This window comes from Pimephales promelas, chromosome 2 (assembly GCF_988280905.1).
Source record: "Pimephales promelas chromosome 2, fPimPro1.hap1.1, whole genome shotgun sequence".
Lineage (NCBI taxonomy): Eukaryota > Metazoa > Chordata > Actinopteri > Cypriniformes > Leuciscidae > Pimephales > Pimephales promelas.
The window spans coordinates 39,569,757-39,582,314 of record NC_142770.1 but is presented as its reverse complement, the minus strand read 5'-3'; the positions used below and the strand labels follow the sequence as shown (position 1 = coordinate 39,582,314).

Sequence of the window (12,558 nt, the reverse complement as noted above, 5' to 3'; positions counted from 1 at the left end):
TGCTATTTTAAAATAAAGGTCTGAACACGCCTTATGAGTATGAAAATATTCTTGTTTAATATTGATAAATTATGGCTCCTCTGTAATATATTTTGAAAATCAGTCACCAAATATGGAAACTAGAGATTGTAAGCTTTCAAATGATATATAGTTTGTCAATATTATTTAAGGTATTTACTAAGATATTATTGTTTTAAAAATATAGTGGCAAACGTCCCACCTGTGGGACGGTGACAGTTAAGTGGTTTGCTGACCAGGAAACTGACATTGTTCAAATAATATTCGATTTTAATTGTCTGTTTAGTGATGTTCCTAAACAAACAAATGTCTTACAGCATGATATTGTTGTAAACGGTGCTCGTCCTATTAAGCAAAATGCTTATCGCATAAATGCAGTCAAGAAATCTATTATGCGTCAAGAAGTGAATTATCTGCTTGAAAATGACTTAGCCAGACCTAGTTGCAGTCCCTGGAGCTCTCCTTGTCTCCTTGTGCCTAAACCTGACGGTACGTTTAGGTTTTGCACTGATTTTCGAAAAGTGAACGCCGTAACGGTGCCAGACAGTTATCCGTTACCCCGCATGGAGGACTGTGTTGATAATCTGGGGTCTGCTCGTTTTGTTACTAAGCTGGATATGTTGAAGGGGTACTGGCAGGTACCACTTACTTCACAAGCGTCAGACATTTCAGCATTTGTAACACCAGATAAGTTCCTTCAATATACAGCGATGGCTTTCGGACTCAGAAACGCTCCAGCCACTTTTCAGCGTCTTGTAAATATCGTCTTGGCTGATGTACCGAATTGCAATGCATATCTTGATGATTTAGTGTTATATTCTGTGACTTGGGAGGAACATGTGAGTTCGTTGAGAACGGTGTTCGAACGTCTACGTGCAGCTAATTTAACTCTCAACTTGGCAAAGTGTGAGTTTGGTCGAGCGACTGTCACTTATTTGGGTAAAGAGGTTGGACAAGGCTACGTACGACCAGTGGAAGTGAAGGTTACTGCTATTGCAGAGTTTCCAGTCCCTGCGACTCGACGAGAGTTGCGAAGATTTCTAGGTATGGCTGGTTATTACTGCAGTTTCTGTAAAAATTTCTCAACCGTTGTTACCCCTCTCACTTCATTACTTTGTCCATCTAAAAAATTTGAATGGTCTGCGGAGTGTCAGAATGCTTTCGATTGCGTTAAAATGCTTTTATGTAATGCACCTGTTCTCGTTGCACCTGATTGCTCCCGTACTTTTAAACTCGAGGTAGATGCAAGTGCTGTTGGAGCCGGAGCTGTCCTTCTTCAGGAGGATATAAATGGTATAGACCATCCGGTGAGTTATTATTCTCGCAAGTTTAATAAACATCAGCTTAACTATTCTACCATTGAAAAGGAAGCACTTGCTCTCTTACTTGCTCTCCAGCACTTTGAAGTTTACCTTGGTTCCAGTAATCTTCCTGTCACCGTATTCACTGACCATAACCCTCTAGTGTTTTTATCCAGGATGTACAATCAAAACCAGCGTTTGATGCGCTGGGCTCTAGTACTCCAGAATTATAACGTGGAGACGCTCTTTCGAGAGTGTAAAATATTGTGTGTTTTTTTTTTTTTACAAACAGGTTTGTTCTTAAGGGTGGGAGTGTTACGTCCCTGTGGTCGTATGTTTTTCTTTTGGTTTCTATTTCTCTTCTCTCTCTTCTACCACTATCCTATTCTTAGGTTTGCGTCATCTCTTGTCCGCTGTTGGTTGAGAGCGATGTCAATCTTCATTTACGTCATCTCCCTCCCGTGGCCTATCAAGTTCAACCTTCGAGTTTAAAGGGAAGCGGGAGAAGAACGCAAGACAGCTTTTGTTTCTTTCTGTGTGTTGATTGCCGCTTGTATGTACGTTATTTTTTTGTTACAGACATTACTCTGTTTTGTTTTGTTCTGCCTTGATGGCGTGTTTTGAGGTTACCAAGTGTAACGTGTTCTGCCTTGATGGCGTGTTTTGAGGTTACCAAGAGTAATTTGGACAGGTAAAAATGTCACGTGACGTACATAAAACAACACCTAGTAAACTCGATGTATACTACACCAGGTAAGAGAGTGAATGCCACTTTTGTATGTTTTGTTATTAGTTAGTGTAGGTAGAGAGGGCGCTTTGCGCTGAAGATCTTTGTCTTTTATTTTCTTTTTGTTATTAGTGAGCTAAGGGGTTGGGGTTTAGTTAATTGGTGTTTGTTTTGTTCCTTTCTTTTATTTGGCTTCACTTTATGTCCTTATACTCTATTATTATTAGTATATTTATTTATCTTTGCATTAAAAAAAATATCATTTGTCAAATAAATCATACTTTATATTTTCACAACTCTGAGTATGGGTCGTCTCTTGCCATTATAACGTGCACCATCTCCTGATCACAACCTCAATGTTGCCCCTTTCAAACAAACTTGTTTGAGGGTACGTAACACATGCTAAGCTAGCTCAATGCTAATGTATCTTATGACTTGGTACATCCAATCCTGGCAAAATACATATCCTCGGATTCGTCAGGATGCAGGGAATTGATAGATACCAATTTGATTTTGTGACAAACTGTTCACAAGTTACAGCTTCTGATCCAACTCTGGGTCAACCTTGTTCATTTTGCGACACCATAACTTTTGAAGAAAGATGAATATAAAAAAATCGGGAACAGTACTTTTATGCGGACTGATCAAACTCAGTCCGAAGATCATTTGAGTGCATGTTTGGAAAAAATTGGACAAAATTTGAAGGAGGAGTAGCGAAAAAACTGTTTCACATTCGCTCCAATATGGCGGCTAGTCACATTGTTCAAAAGTAACATATGACATATCGTTGAAATTAGTGTGTAACCCAAGGAATATTTTGACATATAGAAATCAAATTTCAAGCAATGTTAGCAAAAGTTATAAGCATTTTTTCAAAAAACAATGATATATCTGGAACAATAGGTGGCGCTGTGACCAAACTTCTCAGGTACTTCTGGGCCATGCTAATGGTAATCCATACCAAATTTGGTGAAGAAATTTCAAATAGTTTAAAAGATATTGCAAATTATGACAAAATTCTAAATGGCCACAGGGTTCATCCCATCATGGAAAAATTATATAGATATTATATAGATATTAGATTAGATATCCACAGATATGGCATGACGCAAGGAATCCATAGATACCACAATTATGATTTTCTGACAAAGTGTTCAAAAGTTATTGGCCAAAATATCAATTTTGCATATCTCACGACCCGTAGGTGGCGCTGTTCCCAACTTTGGCATGGAACCTCAGAACATGGTTCTGATGAAGAGCACCAATTTTCGTTTTGATTGATCAAACTTTGGCCGAGATACAGCCTCTTAGCCAATTTTGGGTGGACCTCGCTAAGTTTGCGACACCATAACTTTTTAACAAAGATGAATAAAAAAAAAATCGGAGACAGTACTTTTATGCGGCCCAGTCCGAAGATTATTTGAGTACATGTTTGGAGAAAATTGGACAAAATTTGAAGGAGGAGTAGCGAAAAAACTGAGAATTGCAGAGCAGTGCAGAGCTGCAAGAACAAAAACAACACAAATTGAATACACATGTAAATGAAGCAGAGGTGAGTATTTAAGCACTGACAGCAGTGCAGAGCAGGAAGGAATTGAAATGAAAACTTGATACACAATTTTAAAGTCACCCCACATGGGACTCGTACCCATAACCAGAGTGGTTCAGGATTTGAGATACATGGTTTAGCATATTGTGACAATCAGCGTATATGAATTTCAAAGAAGCAGGGGAGAGGGTTCAGTGTGAGAATGAGTTCACAAAAAGTTCCATGATATGTTATCCAGATTTGCATGCTAAGCTAGCGCAATGCTAATATATCTTATGGTTAGCCTGACATGTAAAAAAACACAATTTATTGTTCAACTATAATGTTCTGCTGTAATGTCACTGTGATTTTCTGGAAAAAAAAACTGCTCAAATGTAGCTCAAAACTAATGTAGTTATTTAAATATCTCATGACCTGTAGGTGGTGTTATTCCTTAATTTAGAATGGTTCCTCATATCATGTTGCAATGAAAGGCAAGGGTTAGTGTCTGAAGGAATTTTGGGTTGACCTTGTTAAAGTTGTGACATCATAATTATTGAATGAAGATAAACAGAAATATATGTTTCTGTGTGGCTCAGATGGAAGATCATATGCTCTATTTTTTGTACGAATTTATCTAACGTTGAATGAGAAGTAGCAAAGAACTGAAAACTGTACTTTTTCAAAATGTGCAGTAATGTAAAGGCCAAGTCTTGATGCTTTTTACTGTTTGCAATCACCTTAATGAGAGGAATACTTTTTGCAGTGTGGTCATGTGATTTGAACCCATGATCAGAAGGGAATGTGAAAGCAGCACGGATTAATCCGGCCGCGCACTTTATCAGGAAGTAAAGTATCCTGCGCATGTGTTTTAGCTTATTGTGATGTATTCAGTTAAATAAAACACTTGTAAGGGATGATAGTGTTGATGATTTACCTTGGGTACGAGCGAGAGTGAGCCTGCAGTGTATTCGTGCATTGTGTGTGAAATCAGGGCACCACATTTGGAAATCCACTGTCTCCTCAAAAGAGTCCGTTTGCAAGCAGCAGAAGTCCACCTTATGTGACACACGCACAGTAAACATGTATTGTTCACTCAACTGCACACAATACGCCTTATTCACGGCAGCGCCATCTTTGATTTTTAATGAGAATGAAAGCGAGGCTGTGAGGGATAGACTTGCATCTCTTCAATGGGCTGTACTGTTATTTAATGTGTTTTCGGATTGTTCTGCTCATGAAACACTGGAAAAATATCTTTCTAAGAAATTTCAGTTGACAAAAAACTCCTGACAATGTAAGTTGTGGAAAATTGTACATAATTGAACATTATCAGTTGTTAAAAGGTGTTAGTAAAAGTTCTGACCAGCAGGAGTCGCCAGAGTGACGCTGAGAATCAGTGAATCAATGAATCAGTTCATGGAGCAATTGAGTCAATACATCAGAAAAAAAGATTTATCTTATTGCCAGAGCACAGAGTCATGTGAGATAATATATATTTAATAATATATAAAGTGGTGTTATCTTCCTTTTTACTCATGTCCTCTGTGATTCTGGTTATTGGATCAGAGTTCGCACATCTCAAGCAAACCACGTGACAGAACCCGTCATCACTTCACTGAACCAGTCAGAGGTAACAGTGAGTAGAGTTATTACTGGTTATTAGATCAGAGAACTGTTATAATCACTGTTTTATTTCAGTGTCGCCCAGTCAATCATCACATCATAATAACCAGAACTACCAGTTTATGAAAGTACAGTACATTTATTTGATCCTATTGAAGCTACAGGCTTTCTCTGCGCTGGTGACAACGGCAGATCCGTTCCGGATCTGTTTGCTATGTGGGTAATGTATGTTTTTTCGTCCTCTTCTCCCCGAAAATATTTAGATAGCTTATGTTTACGTTAGCCTTTAACCTTGGACTTTTTGTAGAAATGTCTTAAATGCTGCAGTTATTTTCACTGCCCATTTTGTGCCCCATATATTTCAAACCCACAAAGTTGTCCAAAGTTCAAAAACATCTCAAGGGACACTTCAACAGAGCAGTGCAACATAGTAACTAACATTTGCAAACATTTTTTCTTTTTTTCTTTCTTTCTTTTTGAAACATCATAAGACATGTGCTATCGGTCCTATGGAGTTGCCCCTGCCGAATCCAGCAACATATCATTTCATGATTATGCAAAGGGACTTATAAATGAGTTTTTTTAATGCAATTGAAGACGAAAAGTAAAGTCCAAACACTGTTTTTTCTTCATTTTTTCTTTACAGCAAGATGATGTTTAGGTGATTATTAAATAAAGTACATAATTGTTTATTATTGGTGTTTTGTCTATTCTGATTTGTTTTGCTTCGCATTCAAAATATCAAAAAAACAGATATTGTAATGTTAGCATGGTAATGTTAATTAGACCATTATAGGTTTAACTGAAAGAAAAATTGGAATTTGAATAAAAAAAATAATAAAAAAAACATTGTAGCAATATAATATAGCCTAGTATTTTTCTGAAGATAGTTCAATCTGCTAATTGTATCCCTTCCATCAGTAACAATTAGGGTTTTTTTTGACACATGCATTAAGCAGGGAACACAAATATTTATTGGATAATTTATTTGAAGACCGTAATATTGCATCCTATTCTTGTTTTTAATTGCATTTGGATAATGCGCTGTACTCTGTGTGCGGGTGTTATTCGATCTTTTGAACAGCAGGAGGCGCTGTGTTCGAAAAACGAGGGGTCTGAGAATGCGGGACTCTTGTTGGGGGGCTGTAGATGCATGCTCCGAGTCTGCAGCTTCATAATATTGGCTGAAAGAGAGCGGATCATGTTGGAGTTGGAGCTTATTGAGGTGGAAAAACAGTTCACTTTAGTGAAATTACTAAAACTGAAAGGCAGAAATGAGAGAAGATGTCGGAGGAGATGGTACGTGTGGAAATCATAGACAGTGATGGAAATGCGTGAGAAGGTACGTGCGGAAATGCGTAGGAGGAAATGCGATGCGACCAAGCCGACCAATCACCGATCTTGCGGTCCGCGTCGTGTAGTTACATTTTTGAGGAGGTGCGCGTCAGGCGACGGCGAAGGGTGCGCGCAATGGGACGCGTCTGTGCGTATGCTACGCCGTACCTACTGCGCGCACCCTACGCAGAAGTATAAATTGGCCTTAAGCGAACCATGGTTCGACGTCAGTCAGATCTGACGCAAATCAGGAAGAGTATATACACAGCTCGCTCCATTCTTTGATTGAGCTGTTTAGATCGCATAAGTTAGTGTAAAATGAATAGAAATGTTATGACGGAAATATTTTAGTAGCATATGATAATGAATCATTATTTCTACAAATGCGCGCTCCATTGTACTAATAATCCTGGCGGATTTTTGTATATATGTATCTGAGCACAAATAAACCAAAGAAGATGAGAAGTAATGATGTGTGAGTGATTTTTTTTTCTATTCAAAATAGCGATCGTTATAGATTTATTATTTTGTACTCCTGGCATAAAATAATAAATTAATGTCAATTTGATCATAAACAGTGGTCAAATATCTCATCTGGAGTCTTACACTTTTCTTATAAAGCTGAGTTTGTCCAGATTAAGAGTGTGATGGGTTTTAAGAGTAATGAAATTTGAACAACAATAATCCAGGATAACCAGTGATTCCTGCCAGGTAAGGGGTTGAAAGTAAAAAAATTGTGTCTGTACAAGATGTTCCTGAAGTTTAAAGAAAGTAGTGACATGGAACATTGCTGTTGAACAATTTATTTTTATTCAGAACAAGATTAATTTTGAACAGATGAATTATGAAAAAAACAGTGAGAGAATTGGTGTGTAAACAAAAGTTTGTACATTGACAGTGTATATGTACAACAAAATTAAAGAACACATGTAATCAGTTAGAACAACTGTAGCAGTATAAGGCAAAACAAGTTTTGCTAGAACAATTCTAGTAAATGAATATAATCTAAATTAAATAAGTAAATGTAAATTAAATAGTTATAATACATGGTATAAATTTAAAGAAAAAAAGTTATACATAGCCTATGTATTTTTCAGGAAGTAAAATTATATAAATGAACTAGTACAACTTCTTTAAAGAAAAGAAAAACCCACCATGTCTAAATGTAAGTGTCTACTATTATGTTTGTTTTGGTTGTGTTTGTGTTGGTTGTAAGTGTTTTGGTGCTTTTGCAGGTGAAGCGGGTCTCTTTGCACCAGGGTTTTTTTGTTCTGTGTTGTTCAATGACACCGCTTCAGTGATGGTGCAAAGTTCACCATCAATTTCCTGTGTTTCAACTGATGCTAATTTTGTCATTTCTGTGACATGATTGTCATCTGTGTATGACACAGTGAGAGGCCCACAGGTAAGTAAAAACTCCTCTATGTCCTGGGCGTCCAGGAATGTTACATCTGCCTCACTTTTTAAGAATTTGGTCAGAACAGAATTTGTGACTGACAGTGAAATTTCTTCAATGTCTGTTTTGACAATGAGAGTTCCATTGTATTTAGTAATGTAGCTCTCATGCTTTCTCAGAATTTTACAGGTTGTGCACCTGTGGAATTTCTCCTTTGTGTTGAAATCTGTCTGTGTGCTGTGACACTTGGGGCACAATTTCTTAATAGAAATTGTGCTGCCTTCTACTTCCTGTGTAACAGTGTTAGTTTGTGTTGTAAAATCATCTATGTTTGATGATGTGGTTGGTAATGCTACTGTTGTGGTCTGTTGCTTGATTTTTGTGTTTCTTGTGGTGGTTAAAGTAATTCGACCATTAAACAATCTTGTGGACAAATTTGTGAACTCGTAAGTTCTACCAGTCACCACCTGATCCATAAGACTGTCCCATAGGGATAGGGGAATGATCCCTGTCATGTCACCAATTCTGCAGGTTTTCACCTCACTTTGTGTGTCATAGGCCGTCACCATGGAGCTTGTACTGCTGATGCTTGACACTGTTGCGTTGAGTTTTAAAATCTGTAAAGTAGAGTAAATGGTTAATGATGTACTTATTAAAATAAAGGAGTTTGTGTAGTTATGTTTGAAAGTTACATTTTTTAATTATAAGGTGACAATTATCTTATAGCCTAGTTCTAAAATTTGGCACTCAAACAGAACTACATAAACAGATTAGAGGAAAATTTTGGGGTAAATGTCATATGTCTGTGAAACTGGGTTTTTGACGTTTTAGTTGATAAACATTATAATATTTTTAACTGTCTTATGTTATCCACTTTTTTCTGCTCTAAACAATGCGTGCTGCCATGACGACGATGCCTGTAGTGAACTTCTGGTTTGAGTCTGGTCTATGTTTTTTTGCCATGTGTTTTAGATTGTGTCATACCCACATCGCTAAACTTAATCGAAAAAAAAAAACATTCATCAAATGTGATCTCATCACGTCATTTTTTATTAAATCACAAATAAAAACTTAATGAATGTTTTTCTTTTCTTCATAACTTCCAAAGGATAGCTGATGCATGACTGCACGATCTCCCTAATCCAGGAAACATCCGACAGTTTCTATCACCCGGAGTGCTGCAGAATAACAGTACTATAAGGTTAGGCTGGTTATTTTTGTTTGAGTTCTGTCTACCTCTGCTTTCAAAGATGCATAGTCAGGCCTGAGGTTAGGCATAACGTTACGCTGAGTTTCATTCATGAGACCAAAGTCCAGTTTGTGCGCTATCGCTTTTGTCATGATCATCTATTGTTTACTTCTTATTTATTAAAACCAGGCGATTGGTTGATGAAACATTGATTTAAATTAAGATACAATTAGTGAAAAAAGGACAGCAGGAAGTAGAAAACCGTTAAGTCAGTTGAATTCGCTATGAATCATGGGAAATAGAACGGGCGCAGAAACAGGTGGATAATCATAATGTTATGCTGTCATGTCTGAGTGTTTTGTACCAGACTGTACACATATGAGCAATGGATGTATGACGTACATATTCTGCCCTACAAAGGCAAAGCACAGTAATTACACATTTGGTCAAAAATGAGTTAAGACTTGTAATGGGCTTTATGACATGTGTTCTGTCTTGTGAAAAAATATCTGGGTTAAATTATGTCCCATTTCGGACATGCATTACCACATAATCTACACATAACATGTTTTACTGGCTGGTATGAAAACTTTAAAGGCCTTTTTCTCTGTTTCTTTGTTTGTGTAGTTACTGCACTTTGCCTTTGTAGGGCAGTATAGTGTGAGACAAGAGATGCAGTTCATTGACATAAAACTAAATGTTATTCTTCTGTTTTGACAAGGCGTAAAAAAAAAAAAATTGTTTGTTTCCGGTTTCCGACCGACCCTGTCAATTTATGTGCGACCCAAAATTATTTTATGACCTTGGGGAAGAAATAATAAAAATTAAATAAATACACAAATAAAAAACTCTGAGGCGAACTATTAATTCACTTTTTTGTACAGCTCCGTCTTTTTATAGCACTCGATGTAAGATGCATCTTGTCCTCCAGCAATCTATTAACAAACGAGGCAGATATCGTTCGTCAAACTGAACTGTCTATAATACATATTATTCAAGTCTTTTTTTGTAATTTAGGATATTTTTATTCATATTCGCACACATACAAATACATGCATTCATATATGCACACACCACATACTAATACCTCCATCCGCCTAGTTTTATTAAAAAATCATCCTATCATGATCCAATCATGATCCCAATCCCATCTTCTGCTGTCTAGCACTTCTTTCGCCATGTATTTGTTCGTTTCTTTCATTATTTTATGCAATCCAAAACACTCTAACCTGCCGCGGTTCGTATCTCTAGAGCCCGTCTAACTTGTCCGCTTTTCCGGGACAAATGGATTTTTGAAGGACATAAAAGAGAATTTTACTCGCCCCAACCGACAAGTAGCCTGATTAGAACATCAATAACAAACAAAAAAAAATAACTAGGGAATCACTAAACCGAGAAAATGATTCTGATTTTATTACATTTATTGCAAGTTGCGATCGATTGTGGATAATAAATGTAGCAGGCCTACTGTATTACTGATGGTAAGGTCGCGCCAGGGTCGGCGCTATGGTGGGGCATTCGAGGGCCGTGCCCCCCCTAGCGCTCATTGATGCCCCTCCTACCACAGTTTCTAATACAATGCTAAATCATAAATCAGATGTAGGCTATACAATACCAAATGTCCAGCAATCTATTTGAATAGCACATTGTGTTTAATTTGTTGTCTAATTGGATGTAATGTGTTGGTGCCAAGAATTTTCACGTGAACAAATAGATGCATCCAATTCTATTTTTTATCGCAAGTGTTGTTGGTCCAGTGGTAGAAATTTAGACTGGCATGCATGAGATTGTGGTTTCGAGTCCACACTCGTTTAGATATTTTTTTTCCCCATCATTATAACCGATTATGTTTATCAGTGGTTGTCAAGCAGGGACATGTTTGAGTGCATTTTACTTGTACGAATAGAGATTTCGCCGCAACAGATCAAGCGCGCGTCCGTGTGAAGATGTTTATTGTGGCAGCGCGAGACACAAGAGAACACTTTATCAGCACCACAGATCGAGTCAACGAGCACTTTGATCACTTGATTTAAAAAACAACACATTTCAGCGTGCTATATCGCCTCTTATTTAACAAATGAATGCTCTGTAAACCGGATATTTATTTGTATTGGTACATCCGTGCCGCGAGATGTATAAAAGTGCTGGGACAACATCGACCCTGGCAAAAAGTGGTGGGGAAATTCGCAAATAATAATTTTAAATAATAATTATAATAATAAAAGGTGTTTCGTTTTTTTTTTTTTTTTTTTTTTTTTGCTTAAACGGCAGTGCCCCCCCGCTGATGACCCAATGCCCCTCCAGTAGATCTGCTCTGGCGCCGACTCTGGGTCGCGCTGTTGACGCTCGCGCAGAGAAATCTACACACATGAGCGGAGCACACACACACAGTTGACAACATACTCTGCCTATAAAAAATCTAAATGTGGAGTTTTTATATTTTAACATATGTTAAGCACTAAGCAGCCTCAATTATTTTTCCTGAATACCATCACGATTGAAAAAGTGACATTGATTTCCTACAACAGTTCAATAAACAGTTAAGATTAAGTCACTTACTGTTTATAAGCAATATTGGGTGTTTTTGTTCCATTTCAGCAGCGAAAATAGTTCCAAAGAAAAGTCACAGCAGAACCACGACGCATCTCACAGGAACTCATCCTGTTTTCATTACTGAATGATTCAGCATTTTGAACGAATCGTTGAGTCAAGGATTCAATGACCCATTCATAAACATCAACATCTGTCTCATTCTTGAATGAATCAACCGTTTGAACGAATCGTTTGAATTAATGAATCAATAACTCACTCATTTATACGGCCGCCTGCCGCCACCTATTGGCAGTTTAGTGTTATGTTTATAAGTAGCCTAGTATAATTCTTTCCAATATTTCTTATTTGCACATTTAAATCAATTTCATAACATTATTTTATGAAATTGTAATTTTTCAGTGTAAATGATTTAATTTCATCAGCCCTACCTAGGGTAACAGTATGCTTCATCTTTCATTTTAAATTCCTAAATTTGATCAATAAATTCAATTATTTAAATAATAAGACACTATAGGGCATTTAATAATATTGGTGGAGGGGATGCCCTTAAAGGTGCAGATATTACAATTTGCCTTTTTAAATATCAAAGCTGATTGAACACTGATGAGAATATTGCTTCAGAATAAAAAATAAATACATTTTAAAAATCCGGACAAGCAACTTTTTTACTCGGACAAGTGATTGACAGATTTACTTACTTGTCCGGAGGACAAGCACGTGAAAAGGCTTAAGGGGATAGTTCACTTTGAAATTAATTTTTGATATGTTTTAGCTTAACTCAAGGGCATCCAAGATGTATGTGTCTTTGTTTCCACAGTAGTTTCGATTTTGATATTTTTAGGTTTGACTATCCCTTTAATGTCGAGCCCTGAATAATTTCCTACC

The 12,558-nt window shown here is 37.1% G+C and overlaps 1 long non-coding RNA gene across 1 annotated transcript in view; it reads right to left on the bottom strand.

The window, feature by feature from the left end:
- LOC148997375 (uncharacterized) overlaps window positions 1-11,816 on the bottom strand; it is a 497,974-nt gene extending 486,158 nt beyond the window's left edge. The window contains exon 1 of the long non-coding RNA XR_016147199.1: window positions 11,680-11,816. This is a non-coding gene — a long non-coding RNA (uncharacterized LOC148997375). The remainder of the gene's footprint in view (window positions 1-11,679) is intronic.
- Window positions 11,817-12,558: the final 742 nt, after the last annotated feature.